Raw genomic sequence first — 25,258 nt, 5'->3', positions numbered from 1 at the left:
AGTTTCCATTCAAGTCCACAAGTGCCATGTGCAGGGGACTGCTGGATACCAAGGGCTCCCGCGAGTGCACCCCACCTTGGCCCAACCCCACGGGCACCCCAGACCATGCACAGCAGAGGTGCCTTGGAGCAGCAAGGCACCAGTGGGAGACGTGCTGGGCAGAGGAAAGAGCACTGGACAGAGAGTCCAGTAGGAGATCTGGCTCCATGTAATATGGGAAGTTGGAACTTTGGCCTCCAGGGTCCCATCTGGATGAATAGAAAAGTAATTTTGGACAATACTCCAATCATCCAGATTGTCTCCACAGTAGCCATAAAAAGGCTTGATCCTTCTTCATGAAGCCCCAAAAGGTCTCCTTGCTACTCAGCCATTTCCTTGGGGAAGTGAAAATTGCCAAGAAGACAAGTTCCCCACAAGACAAAGCTCTGTGGTGCTCCAGGTGGAGCAACCCCTCTGCCCCCATCTGGAATTTCAGGAATGAGAATAACTGTGGCCCTTCCCCAGGCTCAAAGAAACAGGACCCCAGACTCAGGAGCCACCTCTGCCAATCCTGCATGATACAGAGGGAGAGGCTGAGGCCGAGAGAGAGAAGAGGGCTTGCAGGGATGGTAAACTGTTAGTGGTCACCTACAGTGCTGTGTTCAGGAGGATTCTGAGGCCATATCTGGGCTCAGAAGAAATGAGTGCCAAATCAATTGGTGATGTCTGCCATGAGCAGAGGAGCGTATGAGTACAATGTTCAAAGGGCACAGAGCAAATTGAAAGAGGGGGTCTCCCTGATTCCCAGTGACAGAGAAGAAACCTTTAACCATCAGGTTTTCTCCAAGAAAGGATCTATGCATCCCATCTCAAAAGGGAGGCTTTAGGGCAGTGTCCCCAAAATTCTGCTGTTCAAGCAGAGACAAGAGCACTTGGCAGGTACCAGGGAGCTAGGCTGTAGTCCAGAGAGAGGTCTCCAGCCACAGAAAAGGGTCAGCTGCAACCTAGCTGATGGTGAGGCCCATCCAAAGTGGGTAGAAAGCATCCCGGGCATCCTGGGAGCACAGATCAATGCTCCCCAGAGCCCAAGGCGACAAGACACTAATGTGCTTCAGGGCACAGCACTGACTGCACTTTGCACAGAAGCAACCAGAAACAGACAGGTGGCTTTTTCCACACAAGAAAAGATGAAAATTCAGCTTGAGGGTGGGGAGCATCTGGGTGCATTCCTGATTTCTTCTTAGGAAATCTCAAGCCTTTACCCAAATTTGTTTCCCTGCAACCCCTGTAAACCTGGTGCAGCAGAGGGAACATAGATCTTTGGTGAGCCCTGGTTCCAGATGTCACTCTGTTGCTGGGAGATGGGGGTGCTTCTGCCTCTGTGACAGGGTGGACTGGGCAATCTCTGAGGCCCTTTCCTGGGGCTGCTTCCAATAAACTGTCATGTGAGCTTTCCTGAGAGGCCCCTCACAGCTAACCCCCAGACCAGAGTCGGGGCCTGGATCCCCTGGTATGAAGGCCCAGTAGGAGACGGAGGCCACCAGGCCAGAGTGCCCACCTGCATGGGGCATCCTCATTCTCTCAGCGTCTACCAGGGGCTCAGCCCCCAGAGGCAGAATCCAGACTCAACCTAGGCCCAGGGAGGGGCCCACCAACAAGAAGGGGACAAGAGTACCTGTCCTGTTCTTTATCCCTTACCAGGTGCCAAAGCTGGCCATCCATCCCAGAATGCTCCTCCACTCAAGGACATCCACTTATGTAAAGTCAACATTAGTGCGGGGGGTGGGGGGCAGGGGGGTCAGCAAGAGGAAGTTCACAGACCATCACTCATCCTATTTCATAGATGAGGAAACTGAGGCCACACAGCAGGAGCAGACAGACCCAAGACTAAACTCATAAAAACCAAGTAATTACTGTTTATAGAACATGTTCTATAAGCCAGATCCTTTGCCAGCATTTTCTTATCTGATTCTCACATCATTATGAAGTAGGTGCTGTTACACCTCCCTTCTTTAAAACTGTACAAACTGAGGCTCCAAGAAGGAAAGCAACTTCCTGGGCACATAGAGCTAGCAAGTGGCAAGTCACTACCTGGACCCCCACTTGCTAACCACTGGACAATACTGCCTTTCTGGGCCCTGAGTGCCAGTTCAGGGCCTGCCCCACTGCAGAAGCTACTCATTGCTAACATCTACAACTTAAAGAGAGCCAAGAGGAGGTCCCACACCTTACAACCCCACCTGCCACAAAGCCATGTCCCAAAGTGGGCAGAGTTTGTGGTGGATTACCAGAGGCTGGCTCTGACCTCTGAGGGGTGCAGAAGGTATCCGGCATCCTTAGGTTTCTATGCTCTTATCTTCCCAATCCTGTCAGTTAGTTGCTGTCTGAAGTTTCAACTCTAAACCATCGCTCTGCCACTTTGAAACACTTTGAAAGAGGTGGGGAAACAATTCATGTAAGCAGTAGTCAGTCACGCATCTAGATATTTGGCTTTCCTGAAGGTAGAGACCAGGGTGTGGTGTAAAGGATAGACGTCCAACCCCTGAGAAATCGAGAGACCCTGGGAAGGAAGAGGATGAGGCAGCTGGAAGGTCCTTCCTCAGAGGGAGGCCAAGGAGTCCCAGCTACCAGAAGCCGATGTGGCTCCCCCTGAAATCTTGAGTTAGAATTATGATTTTGGCAAAAAAAAAATAATAAAAATAGCAATTCCTATTGCCACAGGTATTCACCCTTCCCTGCTCCAGGGAGCTCACAGTGTCTTGGCAGAGTTGATTTCATCATCCCCAGCGAGGCCACAGACAGGGAAAGCGGGGATCATTCTTTCAGTTTGGAAATAAAAAATAAGCAGGTTGGGGAGGGGTGGTTGGTTCGGGTGTCAGTGGACAGTGTGGGGGTGGAGACTGGCATGCAGAGGTCAGTGGCCCAAAACTGGGAGGAGGGAGAAGGCATTTTGCCCTTCAGGGCCGCTTCTCCAGCTGGCCGTGGTGGGTGAAGGGTGGGGTCCTAGTCTCTGACCCGCCTCTAAGGGACACTTGGCACAGCCTCTGAGCACCCGCAGACCTCCCGACAGACTGAAAGCCATGGCTGGCATGCCCTTTTCTAGCTGTCTCCAGGGGCTCCTGAAATGCCACCTGACAGCAAATAACTGCCATTAAGACCCTTAATAAACCTTCTGGGGAGCCAAAACCATCGGCATCATCTTGAAGAGACTTGGGGAGACATCAGCCCCTGGGAGACAGCAGAGCCATGGTTTGAGAGTACAGGCTCGCTTAGACCAAGCTGCCACTCATTAGCTGTGTGACGGTGGACAAGTCACAGCACCTCTCTGAGCCTCCATTTCCTCATCCATAGGATGGGGATAATAAGAGTGTCTTCCTTACAAAATGAGTAATGTATATATGCTGCTAAATACTCACTAAATATTGGCTACAGAAAATGAAGGTGGTTACTAGTGTAACTTATACGACTATCATTAATTGTAAGCCCCATCATCTCTATGGCGTTTATAATGTTACACAGCATTTTCACACCCATTATCCCTTTGACATTGGAGCGACTCTGCACGGTTGAGGTGGTGGTGGAGGTTGTTAATCCCATGTTACAAGTAAGCAGGGTGCCACACACCCCAGTATCTTGGGGTGGAGCCCAGCGTCCCACCCAGCTGGTATCCCTCTTTCACACTCAAAGGAGCTGGGTTTACACAGTAAGTTGGGTGGTCAACCCCATGGATGAGAAAACAGAACAGAAGTTACAGCACATCCCGATGTCACAAAGCAGATGGTAAATGGAAAAGCTGGGATTTGACTCCCAGCCCGGGGCTGTCAGCCAGCTGGACTAAGAGAAATGAGGACCTGAGATGGGGGACACAGATCACCACGGCTGTCCCCCCATCAGACGGGCTGGAGACTTAGTTATCAGTTATTTGGTAAAAAATGCCAACAGTTAGAAATCAGGGACTCTCAAAGTGTTTTCAAACATCCGCATTCACTTCTGGGTGCTCTGGAAGGAGAAGGCAAAGACCTGGAGACACAGGACACACATCTGGTGCATGAGCAACTGAGCAGCGCTGTGGCTCCCCGTTAGGACCAGGTGTGCTCACTCTCCTGTTTGTCCAGACCCGCGGGGTCTCCTTCCCCATCATGAGGTGTCCTGGGCCCTGAGCAAAGGCACTTGTGTTTGCTTGGTGGCTGAGTCCAGCAGCTGGACTCTGCTGGAGCCTTAGAATCCCAGCTCCATCGAGTGAATGAACCTCCTCAATATTACAGAAGAAACCAGCCTCGGTTTCTTCACCTGTAAAATAGGAATAATCATAGTCCTGATTATAGAGTTGCTATGCAGATGAAATAAGTGAGTAACATGTTAAATATGAGAAATGCTTTATAAAAATGCTGCTGGCTCCCAGTTCAACATAAGGTCATACGGCAGAGAGAGAGAAGGATAAAGAGAGAAGAGAGGCAGGCAACAGCCAAGATGGTTTGAATGGACACAGGACGGTGAGGGGTCCCATCTTCCTGATGAACAACCAGGAAGGTCTAGCTTAAGAACCAGCAGTTACCCTACAAAACATGCTTTTCAAAGCAAAAGACACTCAACCTGCATAAAGGCCCACAGGGCCCTTGCCGTTTGCAATCCCAGTTACATCAGAGAGGAAAGAAGCCTTCAAGAGCACCCAGCCCAACCCTCTCACTACATAGAGGGAGAAACTAAGGCACCCGCAGCCTTGCTAGGGCTTGGACCTGGGTCTCCAGGCTCACGGTAGAGGGGATGGGGGATGAGGTCTGACGCCTAGAACACCCCTGCCCCCTCACCCACGAGGGCTGCCGTCCCTAAGGTCTGCTGGACGCACAGGACAGGAAGAAGGAGGCATCCGCCTTTCCCCTTGAAGCCTCTGACCTCACAGAACACACATCCCTTAGACAAATTTACTTAGCACTGATATTGAAAATGCAATTGAGCTTGAGTTTTATTGCAGAAATTAAACAGACCAGAGGAAAAAAAATAAAGCCAGCACTCGTCAACTCACCCGAGAGCTGGCTGTGATCAAACCAGCTAAAGTAGGGTGTCGTGATCAGCTCCTGCCAGAAAAGGGCCCCCAACATTCCCCCATGAGGCACTCCCCAGAGATGGAGCGCTTGTAGCAAGCAGAGGGGCTCTGAAAGGCTTTCCCATTAGCCCCCTGGCCTGGGACCCCTGCACACCCCAACTTCACCCCACCGGCCTCCCACCATCCCCAGGTGCGGAAAAAGCACCTCTGAAGTTATCTCCGTGAGCTTTCACGAAACAACACCGCCAAGGGCCGGAGCAAAGGGCTCTCTGAGAGACTCAAGAGAAAGCAAAATGCTTTCGGGGTTGAATCACTGTTTTTCTTTACTCCCTTTGGAGATCGGCGGAGCCCACATTCGGCCGTGTTCGTGGACCTGGGACTGGAAACAGCTGCGCTCTAATTACATGTAAAGTGTACCAAAACATCCCTTTTATCACAGACTGGAAATCTGTTAGCATCTGTCTCTCCTTTGTTTCTTCCACAAGATACAAGCTTGTTTCTACATTTTTCTCACCTGTAGCAGTGATTAAAATTCATTATAAATGAAAGGAGTGAACAGAGAAACAAGTTCCTCTGTGTACCGTTCTAAACTCAAATTAGAAACAGCTGTTTGCTAATTCATGCAGCGATGTTTTGTCGTGCTCTGTGAATCAATAATAACTCACCCTATTGCTGCAGAAATTTTTGGATAATTCATATATTTAACTCGGCGTTGGATTCTCCAGGCAGGATTGTGGCGCCAGAACCTTCCAGCCGCCTTCCGGCGGGCACGAGGGAACTCTGGTTCATACTCTGGAGATGTCCACCGCTGCCCCAACAGAGAACCCCAAACTCGGAGGCACCCAGCACCTCTCACCCAGACACGGCCCTGGCAGGACCAGAAGGAAACCCCCAAACACCAGTCTCCTCGTCTCCTCCCCTCCCCCGGAACCAGCAAAAAAAAAAAAAATTAACTCTGATTAAACGCAAACCGCACACATCCTCCAGCTGCCGGAGGGAACAGCAAAATTAAAAGTCTAATTGGTACCAGGAACAATTTAAAACTATTAAGTATAGGTGAAGCTTTTCTGTAAGAAAATAATCCTTTGATTAGGATTAAGCTTACTTGGATAGCATTCTTCCCTACGTTTTAGCTGCAGATGTCAGAGCAACAGTCTGGAAGTCCTCGAAGCTTCTGAGAAGCGTTCAGGCATCTCCTCTGCCAACTTCAGGGGAAAGAGTATGTGGCATCCGGAGCTGTACCCTTATCTGAGGCTCTGAAAGGGAGAGAATGTTCTTTCTCCTTTGTGGGGAGGGACGTAGCAACACCTTTGGAGACCATACTGCCACCATGGCACGCCAAGCCTGCTCAGTAGGTGCTCATGCTTCAAGACACTGCCTCCAAGAAGCCTTCCCTGACTGCCTCTGCCACCATTGGTGTCCTCCCTGACTTTAGGGCACTGGCATTGGACCACTTTTCACCCTGAATTGTGGCACTTGGCATCACTGTCTAATTTGAGTCCTTGGAGTGCCCCTTTGTGCCCTGCATCCTTTCAGGTCTGGGATATAGTCACACTGAGCCACTTTTTCAACCTCAAACTGGTATCACTTCCCACTGCCCACAGCCCAGCCCCACCCTGCAGCCACCAGCTGCAGAGCCCTCTGTGAGTGCCAGGCACGGAGCCCACCTCCTCAAAAGCTTTACCACATTAAATCCCCACGTCCGTCCTACGTGATTGCCCATCATCATTTTCCCATTTTACAGATCAGACACCTGGGACCCAGAAAGGGCAGCTGCCCCAAGTTTCACAGCAGTTAGTGGAAGGAAACTGGAATGAGCCACTATTTCTCTGGAAAGCCATCAAAGCTGTTACCAGCAAGCGTGCCTGACCCGGTGCAGCCTTCGAGCCTTTGTTCAGGCCAAAGTGCTCACCACAGATGTCCTTCCACCAGCCACCCAAACCCAGTCTGTTATTCAGCGCCCCGCTCTGCTCACCTCCTGGAGCATCCATGGGGGCAGGGCGCGTAGTGGGGTCTCCTGTGTGGCTAAGAGACAGGCCCTCATTTCGTGGTGTTCATCGGGGCCCAAGAAGGCAGTAGTCCAATGCATCCTCGGGGTCTGTGGAGTACAGGCATGGACACACAGCTCCTGCTCATCTGTAGGGCTCTAGGGAGCTTTCCCCTGGGAAGGCCCGTGAGAGCCGGGCGGCTCACTCCTGGGCAGGATCAGGGATGTGTGGGCAAGGAGGAGGTGCCACGCTGGGAGGCAGGGGGCACTCAAACTGGGCTCTGAGGAAGGAGGAGGCTCTCCACTAACTGGTGTACCCCCAAACATGGGATATGCACCACTGTTAGAGCCCGTGAGGATTTTAGGGGACAGCCAAGTTGGCCTTAGCAATGATACCCAAAGTGAGAAAGTGAGTGCCCCTTCAATTCCCTTTTCAACCTTCACATCAGGCCGAGGAGAAGGGCTCCGTTGGGTGCTGTGTCTTTAATTTCTCTCTTTCACATCCCAACAAAGAGAGAACAGACCCCAAGGCTCAGTGTTTTCAGACTGCCACAGCTTCTGGCTGGAACTACTTGAACGTGGGGTTTTCTTTGGGTCTGTTTTTAATTTACTTTCAACGTTACTGCCTACTTACAGCAAATGATACTGTTTTTCCACTTGCAGAATTAAGTAAATGAATTAAAGTACAAAAAAGATGATTTAAAGAAAAAGACTAGGGCAATCATAGCACCAGTGACAATCAAATGTTGCAAAAATCCTGGCAGGTGGGTACCAAGGACCAAAGTCTGGGACACCCCATGTGGGAGTGAGCATGGACATCGGAGGCTCAGGAACAGCAGGCCAAAGTCTCCATCATATGGTCACTCCAGAGCTTTGCCCCTGAAATTAATTTCCAGCCCAGCTCCTCCAGGGAGCAGGCACGAGAGAAGGTGCCAGGTATAGGCCTGGGAGCTGTGGCAGGGGACCCCTGTCCTAAGAACCTACTGCCCCACCAGGCCCCGCTCAGCAGCCCACCACCCCTCGGGCCTTGCCCCTCAGTCCCCAGAGACCCGGGCTCAGCTCTGAGATCACAGCAATCAGGGCAGGCGCCAGGGGGAGGTCAGGGGCAGGGCATCCGGGCGGGGCCTGAGCCAGGCTCAGGAGGTCTCTGGGCTCCCAGAGGGAGGCCCTGGGGAGAATCAGCGCTCATCCCCTCCGAGTCTGGCTGGCCGCAGGCAGAACGCAGCAAAACCCCCAGGACTGGCCCTGGGCCTCTCCCAGAGGGCTGGACCAGCACTGAATCAGCACCTTGGTTCTGGGGCTGGTTGCAACCCTGGGCAGCTATGTGACCTTGGGAAAACCCTTGGCCTCCAGGCTCTCCTCACCTCATGTGCAGAATGCAGCCTGTATCCTGACTTTCTTAATGGAAGTGTAGACAGAAGAAGTCCTCAGTGAGGATAAAGAATGTGAATAAATGACCAGATTCATACTATAATTTTCACAAAACCCAGTACCAGAGACAACCACAGGGTGCCTCTAACCTAGAACTGGAAGCCTTTAATCTACAGCTTAAAGACATGGAAAAATGATTAATATGTATGTTCTATTTCATACTATATATATATATACACATATGTTATATATGTTTTAACACATGGATAATAAATGACATTTATTATGTGCTAAACATTTGAGTGCTTGCTGCACGCCACGCACGTTATCTCACTTCAGTCACAACAGTCTGACGAGTTATTACTGCCAGCCTCCATTTTGCAGATGAGTAAACTGAGGCTTGCAAAGGCTAAGTAACATGTTCAGGGTCTTATAAGTCAGAAATGGCTGAGCTGGGCTTTGACTGGGACACCTGACCTCAGAGTCTGTGCTCTGAAACCTGTGGGATGCGTGTGTGGGAATCACATCTGAGGGAAAGAAACTGAGTGGGTGACGCCCACTGAGGAGGAAGAACATTCCCTGTGCAGAGCCAGCTTCACCTAGAGCCCAGGCTGGAGGCCCAACCGAGAATCCTGGGAGGATGTTAGGGTAGTATCCACATCTACAGCCCAGACACCACTTGGGGGGCACACTCCTCAGGCCAGACTTCCATGGACAAGTCAGGCGCGCTGTCTGACCTCAAAGCACAGATCCTCTGCTTTTCAGCTCAAATCCATCCCATCTCAAGGGTACCCTCTCCAGCATCTGGAGAACTCAGGAGCTTCCCACAACCTGGGGGACTGAGGCACTCCCCCAAAATACTCGCTCTCTTTGCACCAATGATGTGCCAAGTGCCCTCTGGGCAACAGTGCAAGACAGTCACAAGCCTGGTCCCGTTTTACAGAAGACACTGAGGGATGGAGAGGGGCCAGCTGCAGCAGGCACTTTCGGTGAGCACATCACAGCCCCGCAGGGTCAGCGGCTGCAGCGGTGGTGGGTCTAAGGCCTCCCCCTCTGGAGCTCTCACCTCTCGGGCTCTGCCTCTTTTCAGAAGGTTGGGGAGCTAACGCCCCCCGAGGTGGCCTTCAACCAAAGGGGGACTGGAGCCTGTTGGGGGTTCCAGACACACATGAAGGTCCGAGCAGAATCCAGCCGGGGGGTCCGCAGCAGTAGTGACCTTTCCCTTTCCCTGCCTCACTCTTCCTGCCCCTCACACCTGCTTCCTGGAGCTCCCACTTCCCCATCACAGAAGCTGAACCCAAGTCCTGGCCTCAGGCTCCATGTTCAGGAAACCCATCCACCACACTTACCTAAGGTGGTGGCGCCAGATTAGGGAGCCGAGTCCATCCAAGGATCTGTCGTGCTCGGGCCACCTTCCAGACTTGTACCCTATCTATTCTCATTTCCTTTTATTACTATCATTCAGCTTTGTCCTTTCTCCTGGCTCAGGCTTAACAGTGCTACCTACCTGAGCATAATCCCCATAATTACCTTGATGAAATCATGAGTATGATATTTTGGTGATGCCCGTTAAAATAAATACATAATTAATAAAGAAAAATGTGTGAGCCACCTAAAATTGGGCTGCATATCCCTAAAAGTGGCTCCGTTCCCCCCTCCCTGGAGTCCCTGTTCTGACCCACACTTTGCACAGAACTCCGGGGCTCTCAGCTTGTGCCTCCCTCCCCTGCAGCGGTGAGCGGGCTGGGGGTGGCGTTGCCTGCCCAGCACAGCGCCGCCCCGCCTCCGCCCCCGGCAGAGGCAGGCAGGGGAGAAGAGGCAGCCTGGACCGCAGGGAGGGGAGAGCCCTAGAATTCTCGCTGATGTGCTGGTGCCAGCGATGCAGCCCCTCTGCGGGCCCCACGCACCCTTTACACTCATCCAAATCTATGACTCAGCAGAGAAAATTTCAATTTTCCCTAGATTTTCATGTTTCAGCCTCCAGAAAAATTGCCATTGTGGGCTTTGTTGCTAAGCTGCCGAGTTGTCGACCCTCAATGACTGAGGCCTCCCCAGGCCCAGCCCCGGCGGTGGTGGGAGATTAAGCTTGTCAGGCCCAGGGAAGGCGCAGGGGCAGAGGCAGGGAGGTGGCCACCTGGCCCAGGACCACAGTGAGAAGGAGAACCTGGTGTGGCTGGGCTGGCATGCCAGGTACCCCCCCCCAACCGAGGCAGCTGTGACCAGGGGCATTCCCCCAACTCCATTTCCAAGTGTGGGGCAGGGCAGCTGAAGTCCTGAACATCACCACTGGGCCATGTGGCCCCCTGGTCCCTCCTTGGCATCCCTGACCCTTCCCTCGGCGCCCCTACACCACCCCTGCCCCTACCCACCTCTGCTGTTTCAACCTGAATGGCCACGACGTCCTTACACTGTGGCCAGGCCCTCATCTCACCCTACACTGTGCCTACTGTCATAGACTTGAAATATCTCATCATAAACTATACTCACCGGCCACTTACTCTATTCCAGGCTCATCTTTATTTATGTTGTTTCTTTACTTATATTATTGGTTATAAATGTTCTGCGTATATTAATGCATTTAACCCACTCATAATTCTTTCACTAGATACACGTTACATTTGGGGAACCGAGGTTCAGAGGCTGAAATAGACTTTTGGGAGTGCCCAGCCACCACCTGTTGTTCATGTGGGGATACTGAGGACCTGGGGTTTGAGGGGGAGACTTGCCCTCAGGCAGCATCCAGCAGAGCCAGGAGGGTCTGGATTCCCCACTCACCAACCTCACAAAATGTCAATACATTACAGGTGGATTTATGGGAGCCCCCCCAACACACACAAACACACACGAGGAGGCTGAGAAGACTGACGTGAAGCAGAGGCGTAAACTGAGGAAGAGCACCCCGTGGGAAGTGCTGGGCCACCCAGGAGCCTGCACACAATGTGTCAGCCTGTGGCCATGACATCATTCCCCAGGAGGTCTCAGAAGCAGAGACACTGCCCCCAGCCCGGCTCAGATGACCGGCACTCCCGAGGACGGTGCTACACCCACAGCCTGCCAGGGGCCACCGTCCCCAGCAGAGCCAGTTACCAGCTCATCTCAGCACCAGGCACAGAGTAGATCCCCAACACTTGCTGAAGGTTCCATGAGTGAATGATGGATGGATGAGTTTTCAGCCAGGTCATGAGTCAGTGCTGGGCGCGGGCTGCGAGTGAGCTGCGTATCCCTCACTCCCCGGCTCACACTCCCTCTAAACAGGGCTTCACCCGTCCTAGTTCATCTTCTCCTGAAAATGTTATTGTTGGGTTATTCTGTGAGGGCCTCCCCACAGGCACTCTCGGCTTAGAACTGCGTAGAGACAACTCTGAGAAGCCCCAAATTTCAGGATCCCTGCTTGATGACTACATGATGAATGAATGAATGAATGAATGAATGAAAGGGTACACTGCAGGTCCTGTCCAGGAGGAAGGAATGGGTAACCATGGTGTGAATAAATGAATGACTGGATGGAGGGAGGGAGTGGGGAAAGGATGAAATACTGAAGCCCCAGGGCTTGGTCTAAAGAAGTCACTTTCTAACCATGGTATGAGTGAATACCTGAATGAGAGAATGAATGGATGGACCATGGTTGAATAGATGGATGGATGGATGACAAAGCTAATGACAAAGAAGGTGCCAGGAGCCACTTAAGGAAGCCCCTGTCACGTGGAGGCCCAGGGGTTGACGGGTGGAGGCTCCAGCTGGAAGCTGAGGGGTTAATGAGTTTGACCACTAGCTTGACCACCTGGGCCCAGAGGGGCTGCCCCCACAGAGCCTGTCCAGTGTCACCAGGTCCCTGGGGTGTCCACACATTGTGGCAGAATGCAATTAGTCTAGTCTACAGTGCGGCCTGCATTTGTCATTCCTTCATTTGAAAGAACCTCTTGGAACCAGGGAGAGAGCACGGGTATGTGGAGGTGGGGGATGGTGGGGGCGGGGTGGGGGGGCAGGGCTGGAGGCTGAGCTTAGCTCCCTAGCCTTAGCCTGAATCCCCGGAGAAATGGTACTAACCAAGGAGACACTGGGAGTGAACAGGAGGGAAGAGATGGGGGTGGGTGGGTACAGGTCTTCTATTTATTCAGACCAGAAGAAAATAAATGGATAGATTTAATAAAATAATAAGCTGAGATTATTAAAGGTACAGCCTTAGCAGTGTAATTTAGTGTGGGATAAAGGGTTTGCATTTTTGTCTGGTAAAACTGGGCAAGTGGATACCTCTTTCCACCAACATGCTGGAGTGTGTGTTTGTGTGTGTGTCCGCGCGCGTGAGCCTTCACATGCATGTATGTCTTCCCCCCACCAGGGACCTCCAAAACTCACCCGAAACCTCCCTACTGACTATCCAACACCCACAAATAAGCACGCCCTCCACCCCACTAGGAGCCAAGTGGCCCCCTTGTAGGTTTTCCGGGGAGGAAGTCAGGCCAGCCAAGCGCACGTGGGTATCACCCCTTCCTCGCCACCGCTGCCCTGGGTTTCTCCTTCCCTGCCCAAATGGGCCAACAGTACAAAGCAATTGCTTCCTATTCATCTCGGGAAACTCCTTGCATTCACTCATTCTCTGAATATTTACTGCGCACCTACTCCATTCGTGCCAGGCTGTCTCCAAGTGCTGGGGCAACAAACACACTGCCCTGGGGAGCCTGCATCCCAGGGGCTTCAGAAGGCTGTCCAGGAAGCCCCCTGAGACAGAAGGTTCACCCCCCCATCTCCACCACTGACCAGCTGTGTGCCCTTGGATCCGTTACTAAGCCTCACCAAGGGGGAAAATGGACAGAGCACACCTTCTGCCTCCTCTGGTTGTGGTGAGGATTAAATTGGATAATCCAGGTTAAGCACTTTGGCCCAGCGCCGGGCACACGAGAAATGCTCAATGAATGTAAACTCACTGCAGGTTGTTTCCAGATCAGTGGTAGCAAGAGCAGAGGCCGCTGGGAAGACCCCTGGTTAACCACAGGGCTCCAGCCTTCGGTGAGCCATGCCTCCCACTCTCAGTTTACCCTTCTCCGGAGCATCTTCAGCTTCCCACGTCCTCACACACCTTCCAAGGATCTGGAGTAGAAGTCGGTAATGACACATAACAGAGAGAGCAGACCCCACTGTCTTAGCACTGAGCCCATCATGGACCCAATCCACTCCCCAACAGTACTTCAATCCCCTCTGCCACAGGTTTGGTCCCTTCCAGTGATGGGGAACTTACTCCCTTCTGAGCGTTCATAGCAAGAAGAAATGATGTTATCAAAATCCCTAAGGGAGGTCCTGCTGACCATCTCTCTGAGACACAATTAACAGGAACCCCCAACTCCCACCACCCTCTAAGAGGAGAGAGAATCGGTCGCCTGTTACATGGCAGCCATTTTTTAAAATAACCTTACAATTTACATCATTTGTTCCTTCAACAAATATTGCCAAGTGTCTACTCTGCCAGCCCTGTTCTAGGCTCTGGGGACAAGGTAGCAAGCATAACAGAGTCCTTGCCCTCAGAGAGCAGGGAGGATGTGATGAGAGGAGAATGATAATAAAGCAATAAATCTGTCTGTTGCAAGTCAGGTTTCGATACGAAGAAATGAAGAGCAGGATAAGGGAAACGGGTGAAGGAAGGGTGGGGCGCTCCTCCAGGTGACAAGGTGACACTTGAGCTGAGACTTGAAGCAAGCCAAGGTGGAATCTGGAGGAAGAGCACTGCAGGCAGAGGGACTAGCAGGTGCAAAAGCCCTGAAGCTGGAACGGGCTAACATGGGTACATTCTAAATCTCCATTTTCCGAGATGCCAATGTGATGCTCCGAGAGAAGGCACTTGTTCTGCCTTCAGAGGTCACAGGCCAAGCTATTCAGTCCCACAGAGACCTAAAATCCAACCCCAGCATCGACTCACTGTGTGACCTGACGCTGGTCTCTCAACCTCTCTGGTCTTGGCTTCAGCAACAGCGAATCAGGGCTGAGCATCCTCCAAGCAGGCACTGCCAGGGAAGGGAGGTCCCTGGGGTCCTCTCCAGTCTGCCGCTCTGTGCAGCACGCACCCACCATTCCCCTCTACCCCATGGCACCATTCTCATGCCCGCACCAGCAACACCACGCAGGATTGGTACTCCTGCCAAAACAGCTATTAACCCAGTAGCCAATAATAACACGTTATCCTATCAATTTGCTTCTGAAACGCTGTGTAATTGCAGAACCCAAGTTTGCCATTTCGGTAGCTTGGTTACGACATAAACAGAGAGAAACTCACCAATTCCTTCCCAAGGAGAGCAACCGGCTGGCCACGAGAAACACCCGCTTATCGCTGAGTACCCACCGACGGGGCCCCACGGAATCCATCAGGAATCACAGCCTGGTGATCAACAGTCAGAGGCTTGTCTCGGTGTCCTCTTGGCATGTCCCCCTGTGACTGAAGAGGAGACTGATGCCTGGGAGGTGATGGCTCAGGGCTATGCTGGCCTTGTGGGTGGTGAGCACTCAGGCAGCCTCCCCGGCCACCAGCCAGGAACCACGGTGCAGGAAGTGGGACAGATGTGAGGGTGTGGGAGGGGGCGGGAGCCAAGGTGCCTAGGGGCCAGCAAGCACTCCAGCCCAAAGGGCACAGGCCATCGGGGATGCAGGCCAGCCTCCTCACAGGAGACAGAGAGGCCAGGAGGCCACCGGATGGGCACTGAGAGAAGGGCCGGGGAAGCCAAGAGAGCAGTGCTGACCCAGAAACCAGGGTGCTCCTGAGAGCCCACACCCCACCCCCACACTGTAGGACCCAGCACAGGTCTGACACCCCGGCCACCAGTGCCTCCTAGGCCTTCGCTTTTTCTCTCCCACTCCAGGAAAACAGTTCCCTTCCTCCTGGATTAGATTCCACTCTGAGCGAACATTCCACTTCCCAAGGAGCCAGGAGCCTCTGATGGGACTCTTGGCGTTCTGGTACAGACACCAGCCTGTTTTATCCATTCTTCCCCTCAGCCCCGCCCCTCCACTTACCTCTCCCCCCTGCTCACCAGGGCGCCCCAGGACAAGCTGTTTGATGCCCTAGCTCCGGGCATCCAGCTGCGGGGCAGGCGAGGGCTGGAGATGCGCTTCCTACTGCCCTACTGGTGACCTCAGCCCCAGGACGCACCCCCACCCTCGGCCTCAGCCGGGGAAAGGATGGGCCCAGCGTGGCTGCTCCTGCCGGCGCTTGGCAGAAAATCCAGCTAGTGGGGAGAGGAAGGGCCTCGGGGAGGGGGTGGGGGAGGAGACAGAGCAGGCCAAAGGCTCGGCCACTCAGCCAGATGCTGACCCAGTTGAGGGCCCCAGGCCCCAGGGGTGCCGGGGAAGTTTTGACTCCCCCGCCAGCTCTGGGATTCCTGCAGAGATGAGAGGCCTGGGGCAGCACCGCTTCAGTGCCTATGCCTGAGGCTGGGGTTAAAGGAGGAACACAGGCTGCCAGGACAGGGTGGGGGACAGCCCCTCAGAGGCACTGGGTGGGGTGGGTGGGGTGCCGTCTGCGGGAAGGAGCTCTCAGTAAATGGAAACCAGGCCCCAGAAACTGGCCAGGCCACAGCGGCTGCACAGCTCCAGGGAAAAGCCTGCTGCTCCCTGAAAGGTGCCCCAACCCCAGCGAAAGGCGTGTTAAAAATGAAAGGGCAGGGAGGGGACCAGGGTGGCAATTGGCTGCAACCACACAATCCCTCCTTCTTTGTGCTCCAAGTACCTCCACTGCTGGCACATTATCCTCCAAGGCCGGCTGGCCTGTCAGTGCTGTAAAAAGCCAACTCTCGGTGCAATTTTTCTCCCTTCGCTTCTCTCCACGGCCTTCAGTCAGGTTCCCAGCAGAGCTGGGCCTGAGCTGCCCCCCTGGGCCTGGAGCTCAGCATCACGCTGGGCCAGGCAAGCCTGAGTTCCCCACACCCAAAACCTTCATTTTCAGAGATTCAGCCCTCAACACTGAATCCTCACCCCTCATCAGTGAGGAAAGAAACCAGGGGTGGGGGGAGGGCAGGCCAGGGACACATGACTACAGGTGACAGTTTGGGGTCTGTGGGATTCCAGAGTCCTGACATCAAGAGCTTGGTGTGGAGTGGAATTCAAGAAGTGTAGATGTCATCTACCCATTCATTCGTTCATTCACTCATTCATTCACCTATTTGACAGATGTTGGTGGCATGCTAGAGCTGGAGGTGCGGGGGTGGGGACATCGCAGGCACGGTTCTCACCCTACGGCGTTCACAGCCTCGTGAAAGAGACAGACGTTCTATATGTGCTGACATCTGCCACAGCTGGAGAAGTCCCCAGAGAGGGGAGCCAGCGGGGGACTGGGGTGCAAAAGTGTGCCCTCGAGAAAGCAATCTCTACATTGAGACCAGCAGGATGAATAAAGATTAGCCAAGGAAAGAAAACAGGGATGGACACAGAGATCCAAGCAGCTGCCCAGCACGTGCTAACACCTGAAGGTGAGACTGAAGTCTTCGACCGTTTCCACGAAATCTCAACTGTCTCCTCTCTCCGAGCCAACCGTGGTGGGTGGCCCATCGCTAGCAGTCCCGCCCCCAGCTCCCAAACTCGGGGAGCCCCCCCAGCTGGCACCTTTAAGTGGCTAAGCCCATATTCCCTAAATTCGAGACCTTCTTTTCCAGCTGAAGTTCTTGTTTAAATGTTTTCATATGTTTATTTTTAGGGGGAGATGGGAAGAGAAAAGGGAGTCCTGAAGGTCTTTAACTTTTCAGGGGAAAAAAAATTAATAAATAAATAAAGCCTCAAGAAAAGGGCATGGAAAGGTCTCTGCATGTGTAACCACTGAACAAATTAAAATTAGCTCATTTAATCAGCTCCTAATGGCCTGGCTGTCCCGAGTGGGCCCCGGAACACAGCAAACTTCACAGCAGAAACGAGCAGGCCAATGTCAGCTTATCCTACAACAAAGGGATTGTCTAAATAGCGCGATCAAAATGCGGTGAAGGCAGCGGAGAGCTGGGGAGCCCAAACTCGGCCCCCCAGTTCCTGGTGGGCCCCCCACTTCCTGGTGGGCCCCCCACCTCCCAGCTTCGTCCCTTTGAACGGACTTGTTCTCTTGGCTTTTGTGCTAATTATCTAAACATGTGTGTAACTCTGTTCTACAAAGTGTGCTTTAACCAGCAGAGAGAACGCAAGCCCCCACCATACGTTCCTGTGGGCCCGTGGCCCCGAGCCCCAAGCTGTCAATCTGCCTCCAACGCACACACAAACACACACACAGACACACGGACACCTACACACGCCACAGTCACATACACACACCACAGTCACATACCCACACAGTTCTGTCCAAAGTCACATGTCACGCCCAGTTACGTACGTGGAGTTATATGTGTACAGTTCCACACAAGCACCATCACACACACAGTGACATACACCACACACACGGGCACACGAGACACACAGTTCTCCGGTTCCCATCTAACAGCTGGAGCGGGGAGGCACAGCTCACACCAGACCCCCAGGGAGGGCTGCTGTGCGCACACCTGAGGCCCAGGCTGGTAGCAAGGACTCTTATTTCCCTGGAGTGGCTTCTCTACGCAACTTGCCACCTGGGCTAAGTCATTAGGGCAATTGAGGAGCGGGGAGTGAAAGGCCAAGGAAGGAAGACTGGGGGGCCCAGGGAAAAAAGGGCTGGGGGTGCACAGTAGGTACCAGGGGGAGCCGAGCCAGCGGCCACTCCCGGGCTTGGCAGGGAGGCCGGGAGGCAGCTCTGCTGCCGATGCCAAGCTCACCTTCCCGTCCGATGGCTCCAAGCAGCTGCCCTGACGCCCTAAGCCCTCGGTGCTCAGCCCCGTGGGACACAAGCCAGGCTGCGTTCAGATCCCGGCTCCACCACTCACTAGCCCTGAGCCTTCGCCTCCTCCTCCATCAAGTGGGAAACGGCAGCCCTTGAGAAGTGTGCCGATTAAATTAGACGGTGCCAGTAAACTGCCCAGCACAGGACAAACGACATCAGCCTTTGCTGCCGCTCCCACTCATACACACGGGCGTAGTGGCCCAAGAGGACGGTCAGACAGCAGGTTAGTAACACAACCAGACGAGAGCTAGTCGTTTTGTAGCTTTCAATTTCTTGCCCAACCCCAACCCCCAGAGTGAGGGAGGGGAAATAAAAAAAGAAAATCAAGGACATTAAACAGGGTGTAAGGAGTCACTGACCAGGACAATGGGACCTCTGGAAGGCTCTGACCTGAAGTGCAACAACGCTTCCCAAACGCCTGCACTCTCTGATTTCCACAGCAACACCCTGGGGATGTGCAGACGTTATCCCCGAGTCACAGACATGGAAACCGAGGCTCAGACAGCTGGGGAGCCTGGGCTGGCGTCCTGGGGTGGCCAGTGGCAGAGCCAGCTTGCAAAAGAGTCTGCCAAGCTCAAGGCCACGTGCTCATGCAATGCAGGGCCTGCTCGCCAAACTGCAAACTTTCCTCCTGAAGGACTCCTAGAGGAAACCCATCCTGGGAATCATCTCCCGTGCACAGCTCCTGGGGTGGCAAGAGCCTCAGACCACTCAATCCAGACCCAGGAGGGCAGCTCTTCCCCCCAGTGGCTCACAACGGCCTCAATACCCCACACCCCCATGTCGAGGAGGGGGTCAGCAAGGACCCTTTCCCATTTCACCGACTGGGAAACCGAGGCTCCGAAGTGATGGGGGTGGGACGCTCAAGCTGCCACAGCTCCCGAGTCACTCCCAATGGGAGCTGAGTCTGCAAGTCTTGAGTCCTTCCAGACTGAGACTCCTACCGTCCCGGCCCTGCCCTCACCCACCCCGCTCTTCCTGGGATCTGTTCCATGCGAAGCACATCTGCACCCCCAGGGAGTTTCAGAAAAGGGACCTGGATACGGGTTCCAGCCAGCAGGTGAATAATGGCTATGACCAATCCTGTTTAGGGATCCCATTCTCCATTCAATTGGCAGGGCCCAGGCTGACCCCTCAGTTCCCTGATGGCAGGAGACTCAGAGCCACCTAAAGCAGCCTCAGTAAGAGCAGCAGGACCTGGGGAACAAGCTCCTCCTCTACCAACTCACCAGCACCTACAGATCCTACATCCTGCAGGCTCCCCAAGCCCTGTCCCCAGAAAGCACCAGGCCACCCAGGAGGAAAGAAGCATGGGCAGTGGAGGTCAACTGTATGGACTTGGGTTGAATCTTGGCTCTGCCACATACAGGCTGTGTGACCTGAAGAAAGTGACCTTCCCTCTCTGAGCCATAAACCTCAACTGTAAAATAAAGATAGTAAAAATGGGTGCCTCCCTTCCCAACTTGAGGATTGAAAGGGATGATGTCTAGCTCAGTGCCTGCCCCAAGCTCTGACTGTTAGCCCTTAGTAAGTGCAGGGAATGTGGTTGGGGAAAAAAAGGATAGTCTCAAATCTGCCTCCTCTCCTACAAGGGCTTCCACAGAGGCCCAGGCCATCATGCCCACCAGGCAGGATGTGGGAGCCCTTCCTCTTTCAGACTCCGCAGGACAGTTACCCCCATAGACTCCCCTCAGGCTCATACTCCCCTCAACTGTCCCTGAACCAAGCCCAGCAGGCAGCTGACGGGGAAGCCCAGAGCACACGGCCCGGCCCGGCAGGCCCAGGACGGTACGGGCGCCTCCTTGCATGGTCTGGGCCCAGGAGGCCAAAGTTGGACCCAGAAAACCTCAGAGGGCCCCGAACTTTGCTCTCTTATGATAAGGATTCAGAAGAGAAACACAGGGGAAAAAAAATAGTTGGCAGTCTTGCCCCAACCCACACACGGAGTGGGCCACCAGCTGGCCTTGCCTCCTTGCTACTGGGCCCTGTGGCCCTACACGCCTTTCTGCACTGAGCCTCAGTTTCCACTCACTGGCTCTGCTTACCTGGCGAGGCTGCAGTGAGAGTCAGAGAATGATGCCTGGGGAGACGTTCTGTAAACTGCCAGATGCCGGGGCCACAGGTGGGATCCCTAGGGACAAGTGGGACAGGGAGGCAGTAGACACCAAGGGCAGGCACAACCTGCCTGCTCCCCTAAATCTGGGCAGTGTCCACAGAAGGAGAAGATGCTAATGCTGGAGCTGATCGCTCCCTCTGGGGCCCAGATGCAGCCAGAATGCAGGCAGGGCTGGTCCAGCTGTTGCCTCCATGTTGCCCAGCACAGAGAGAGGCAGTCACCCAAAACACACAGCACACAGTAGGTGTCAACTAGTTAATGTCAGGGCTTTCCCAGCCCTTAACCCTGCTTCTGCAAGAGACCAGTGCAGACAACCACAGATCACATACCCCAAAAAATGGCTCCCCCACAAAGAAAGAAGACTGTACCTGCCCTCAGCCACCCTCAGGCATCAGACCCCTCGGGCTGTAGCCCAGGAAGGGTGGGGGGGATCCGCCCACTTTACAGGCCACAGGGATGCTCATACCTGCTTAACCCCACCAGCAAAGGGGCTCAGACAGAGGAAACCATCCGGCTGGGGGAGCCAAGAGTTCAGGCCTTGAATCCCAGTCCTGTCTCACTCAGCCCCATGTGCCATCTCCAACAAGGGTCCTTCCCCAAGTGCTCCAGCTCCCGCTGCCCCCAAAGCTGTGAAACTTGAGTGAAACGGCGCACTGCCTCGCTCTGAGCCAATGTAGGCTACAATTAATCTGAAGCAGGGATTTTCTTAACTGCTGGGTTTTACAACCAAGACAGAAGAGATAAAGTACAGCTAGTTGACAACGCTGGCTTGAGGCTAGACAGTTAAAGCATCGTGTGTGTGAGTGTGTGAGTGTGTGTGTGTGTGTGTGTGTGTATGTGTGTGTGTAGGGGGCTCTTTGAAAAGCCCAGTGTGGTGTGAATGGATTGCACCTGCAGGAAAGAGCAGAGGCACTTCCCCGTGAGAAATGTTCAGGTCCCTTAGGGAGTCGGCCAGACGCATTCACGGAGGACGCAAGTATCTCAAAAAACATGTCTTACCGGGGAGTAAAAGATAAATATATAAATAAAGGGAGGTTCACCACCAATTTTCCTAATTGCCTTCCTTTGCAGGCACATGCAGTTCCACACCCCGCAGCCCCTTCTGAAGGCGGTGTCCGAGCCTACGGGATTCCCACAACCAGGAAGGCCAAGCATCCCTCATTAGCTGTGCTGGGCCACCCAGGGGGCACAGGAGAAGTGGTGTCAGCAGTCACCAGGCCATGTCCCTCCAGCATAAAGCTGACTGCCCCCGGGAGAGGCGGAGGGACGATGTGTGAAGGGGGTTCCTTCTGGCCCTGTTCCTGCGGGGAGCTGCTCACCTGACAGCAGCCACATCTGAAACAGATACAAAGCACGGGCATCAAATCTAGCAGCCAAGCCCCGGGCTGGGCCAGGGGTTGGCCCTTTCTCCACATCCCAAGCTCAAATCAACCCGTTACGGGGCACAGAAGGAACAGGGACAGTGTGCCCTCGTGTGTGCACCTGCCACCCTGGGACGGCTGAGAAAGTGGGGGGAGGGAGGAAAAGGCAGAGGTTGGGCAGTGCTGTTCAGCTTGGTGGGGTTGAAGGACGGCTCCACCTAACGTCTACTGAGCATCATTCTGTGTGCGGCGTGCTACACACCTTGCATACACATGTCCGCAACCCCCTACCCTACACCCTAGAAGGCAGATGTGCTCCATAAAAGTAATAGACTGTGTTTCCTTAGTATGTGGGAACACCTCAGAAGCAATCAAGCATATTGATATTTTGCAGCAAAACAGATAATCACCAACATGAATTAAACAAAGATTATAAATAGCTTTGCAGGAGACAGGTCAAAGTTTGCTGCTAAATGAGTTACCAAAAAAAACAAACAAAAAAAACCCCACACAATTCAAGTTTCAGGCTTTCTGGAATTCAGAATTGTAAATAAGGGGCTATGGACCTATATTGTCTCTTTAATCTTCCCAGTGACTCTATGGGGGAGGTACCATTGCTATCCTTGTTTTCCAGAAACAGAACGTGAGGCACAGAGAGGTTAAATAATTACCCCGCAGTCACACAGCATGGGGGACCCTCACAGCCATCTGGCCTGAGGGTCTGTGCTCTCCACCCCAGGGTCTCCCTTAGTTGACCAAAGTACTGAACCGTGGTTTAAAAGATTCCTGAAAAAAACACTCAAGCATCAGCAAGTATCTCGAGTCCACAGCCCACCCCACCATGTGTGCGGTATTCGGGCCAACCCCCACCAGGAGGCGCTCTACCTGGAGGCTACATAGACCCTGGTGGCATCCCCACACCTGCCAGGGCCCTTGCTAGAGCCCAGAAGCCCAGGGGCAGGTTTCCACCAGCAGGTGAGGCCCCCCTCAACCCTGCCCTGGTGCCCAGGTAATTACTCCCCACCTGACACAGTCTGCAAAGATCATTTTACCTACAACAAATATGCTGAACACATCTGCAGCCTGGGAGAAATGGGCTGCAGGGTAATCTCATTTGACAGAGATCAGTGCTTCCCACAGGACTCCCAGAGGGCAGGGACCCCATCTCTTTAAAGAGATGTGGGAACCCCACAACTCCTCCGGTGTACCCCTGGTCATCTCCGACTTCTCTTTTCCAGCAATTTTTTTCAGCTGCAGGGAAAGATTGCTGCACAGGCAAGATCCTGATGTTCCATTACCAAATAATTACAGGATAATTTCGTAGGTATTAAGACACTCCCACCAGCGCGAGCGGCGGTGTCCAGCCCTCACAGAAGCCGCCCTGGACTGCGAGCGCTTGTTAAGGAGAACTCCAGCGTTGAGAAACACCTCCAGCTGCAGTGCCGGCCCGTTCTTTCTCTTCTTTGATTTCTAATGAAAAATTAAAGCAGGCGCTTTTTTTCAGAAATCCAATGAGACAGGAGTATCAGGCTGATGGGACAAAACGCACGCACGTGTGCACAGACACGTGGGCTCATGCGTGGGTGCACACGCACATACTTAAACACACTGGCACGCGCACATGGACGTGAGCAGAAACTCTCCTTCCTGCCTTGGCTGCAAATCCCAACCCATTCATTCAGCCCTGATGAGGACCCACCAAGTTCTGGGTACAGTGCAGGACCAAGAAGAAGAGACCCAGGGCCGTGCCTCCAGGAGCTTATTCGCTGGAGGAGTTTGAGGAAAGTACAAGGCCAGGCAGACCAGCGTGGGACCATACAAGGACCCCTGTCAGGCCAGAGAGCTCAGGTCTGGCTGGCCAATCAGGACACCACCACGGGGCAGATAGGCCTTGTGCTGGGTCTTAATCTATGGGAAAAAAATAACAGGCCAAGGAGTGAGTAGAGAGGAGATTCTAGGTAGAGGAAATAGCAAGGGCAAAGGCAAGAAAAGACAGCGGCATGAGAATGGAAGTCATTCCAGTCAGTTGGTAGAGAGATAGACAGACAGACAGACAGAGAGCCAGCCAGCCAGATAGACAAAGATAGATAGATAGATAGATAGATAGATAGATAGATAGATAGATAGATAGATAGATGTAGATACACTGGAAGTTCTGTTACATGCACTTTTAACCTATGTGAATTTAGCTACACATTCAGGAAAAAGACTGAGAAATAATTATTTAAACAGCGCCTGTGATTTCATGCTAGTTCCCTCTGTGAGCCAGTGCCCAGGAAGAGTTGAGATGACAACAGAACTTGGCTTTTCGCCTTCCATCGATTGATGTCCCATTGGCCTCTTGTACCATGAATGCCTTGCGTGCCCCTGGAGCCTCGGGTGTGTGCGTGCACAGTACACAGAGCGCTCTCAGGGCAGGGAGTTGCAGCCCAGTTTGCCTCTAACACGCGTCAGTGGCTCTGACCACGTGTGCATGGTGAATGGCAGCCCTGGTGTACACAGTGCACCGTCCCACTTCACAAGTAAGGAGAGTGAGGCTCTGAGAGGTGAGGCCACTCTGCTGGTATCGCAAAGCCAGCAAGGGGCAGAGCCTACATCAGGCCTCGGGCATCATAGCCCCAGAGTCCACCACCTGGACCACTAGACAGGAGAGAGATGTAGACCAAGGGGTATTTCAGCAAAATCATCAGGCAGGGGCCCTTGAGTGGAATTGGACAAAGAGAAAGCAAAGGCCAGGGAGGAAGTCAGTGCAACACCCGACTCTGGAGGTGCTAAAGGATGGACGGTAGGAATGAGGCCTCAGAACAAACTGGATGGCACGGGAAGGGGAATTCTGGGGGAAAGTCTAGCATTTTAGTGAAGAGGTCTTCTTTACTAACTCCAGCCTATGAGCTACTGGTGGCCAATTTGTCTTAGGAAGCGACCACCCCAGCCCTTCCCCTCCAGTCATCACCACCCCTCCCTACCTTTCTCTTGACAGGAGAAAGTGCTACCATCCCCAGAAGGCCTGGGAAGACCATCCTTCCCGCACCCAGATGGACAGCATGGTGGACAGACAGCTTAGAGTTATTCAAGGCAGAGGGTGAGGTGTGCACATCTGTGGTGAGTCCATCTTCCCTCTAAGTGTGTCATGCATTCCCTCATGCCAACATTACAAGGATGTGGGAAGAATACCAGAAACAAAGTCAAAATTCCCAGCTGGTCTACTAACTTGCTGTGCGACTCTGGAAATATCACTTAACCTCTCTGAGCCTCAGTTGCCTTCATCTGTTGATTCACCCATGCAATAAAGATGGACACAGGCCCCGTTATGTGCCAGGTTCTGGGCTAGGAGTAGATAGAGGACAGTCAGTCAGTCCTACACGGCTCATAGGTCCAAAGCCCGCCCTGGATGCAATGTCAAGAGTTACACATCCCCACCCACATGCTGGAACCATTACCTTGGCCTCCGCTGACTAAGTGGAAAGACTGTTGGGAATTCTGAAGAGTTTAGCCACTCCCAGAATCCCTTTCTCCTGGGCCAATGACCAGCACCACGGGCAGCCGGCCACCCTACCACTTCCTGGTGCCATCAGCCAGGACCGGGCAC

General features: G+C 53.3%; 1 protein-coding gene across 3 annotated transcripts in view; it reads right to left on the bottom strand.

Annotated features, from left to right (window-relative positions):
• The window catches only part of ZNF423 (zinc finger protein 423), a 313,307-nt gene that overhangs the window by 135,454 nt on the left and 152,595 nt on the right, over window positions 1-25,258 (bottom strand). Inside the window, exon 1 of one of the 3 annotated variants that reach the window (XM_031458497.2) lies at window positions 14,647-15,362. The exons of the other annotated variants lie outside the window; for them this stretch is intronic. The gene's annotated coding sequence lies outside the window, so the exon portion shown is untranslated. Of the gene's footprint in view, window positions 1-14,646; window positions 15,363-25,258 lie in introns of those variants that run through there. 3 annotated transcript variants of the gene reach the window in all.

Source organism: Camelus dromedarius, chromosome 9, assembly GCF_036321535.1.
Source record: "Camelus dromedarius isolate mCamDro1 chromosome 9, mCamDro1.pat, whole genome shotgun sequence".
Taxonomy (NCBI): domain Eukaryota; kingdom Metazoa; phylum Chordata; class Mammalia; order Artiodactyla; family Camelidae; genus Camelus; species Camelus dromedarius.
Note: the sequence above shows the minus strand (reverse complement) of the source record. Positions and strands in the feature narration are given on the sequence as shown.